Genomic DNA, 1,312 nt, shown 5'->3' with positions numbered 1-1,312 from the left:
GTTGTGCTGCACAATATTTTTGTGGAAAACATATTCTTTTTTTTTCAGAATTTTTTTGATGAATAAAAATATTTTCCCGCATGTTTATTGTAATCAGTTATTGAAGTGCTTTATCTGATGTGTTTAGTTCATGAATGTGTGCTATCTGATGCTGTGTGTGTTTAATGACTGTTGTATGTTATATTAATCATCACAGCTGCTAAAGAGGCCAGTTTTGAAGGCATAATGTGACCTTTTATTGAATATTAGCATTTAAAAAATGTATTATTTTAAAATGTATTTGTCTAATTAAATTTTAAACAGAAAAGTAGTGAAATAAACTCAATAAAACAAGGATAACACAAAGTGTAAAAAAAAAAAAAAACCTTGTTTCCATTGTGGTCCTTGATGTTAATTTGAACTCGAAACTGTTCTTATTTAATGTAATATATTTAATTAGAGTCCAATTCAAGTGGTTTCTCTGTTAAACCACAATGAAACATATTGTTGTAAAACTAATGTTCACTCAGAAACTGATACATTTCTCAAGCAGTTAAGTTAACACTGAATTAAACAATATTTTCACTCGAAATGTTATTTTCTTGTAAAACGTGCTGCAATAACGTCCTCGAGTGCTACTGTAACTGCACTTTTCCAACTGCTTTCCTGATGAAGAAAATTATCATAAATATTATATGCCACATAAATTACTAACAAAGGAAAATGTGAGGATGCAAAGATCTTAAGACACGATGAAAACATGTTTGCATGTACTTCCATGGTCAAATATTCATATGCCGCATTCAATAAACGCGTGTTAGCTGATGATGATGATGATGAAGATGATGATGCTTCACTAAACAAAAGCAGGTTCTAGCGCTGAACGCGACAGACACACAGCATCTCATTCATGAAGAAACGAGCACTTACATGCTTCCAGTCAGGTCCGGTGCAGAAGCTGTTCATCCAGAAGCGATGGACGCGGTCTGATCAGCGAACGCCGGTCCTTTCCCTTCTCACTTCCGGCGGGTGATGAAGATGAAGATGAAGATGATGATGATGATGGTCTGCGTCTATCTTGAGCACATTTGAGCCACAAGAGGAAACAGATGGCGACCCCGCTCCTTCATGCAGGATTATACAGAAAACAAATCCATAAAGCCCTTCAGTGTCGCACACACACACACATACACACACACACACACGCACACTCACACACACACACACATACGCACACACGCACACTCACACTCACACACACACTCTCACACACACATACACACGCACACTCACACACACACACGCACACACGCACACTCACACACACACACAC

This window comes from Sinocyclocheilus rhinocerous, unplaced genomic scaffold, assembly GCF_001515625.1.
Source record: "Sinocyclocheilus rhinocerous isolate Xijiao unplaced genomic scaffold, SAMN03320098_v1.1 scaffold1464, whole genome shotgun sequence".
In the NCBI taxonomy this organism is placed as follows: domain Eukaryota; kingdom Metazoa; phylum Chordata; class Actinopteri; order Cypriniformes; family Cyprinidae; genus Sinocyclocheilus; species Sinocyclocheilus rhinocerous.
Note: the sequence above shows the minus strand (reverse complement) of the source record.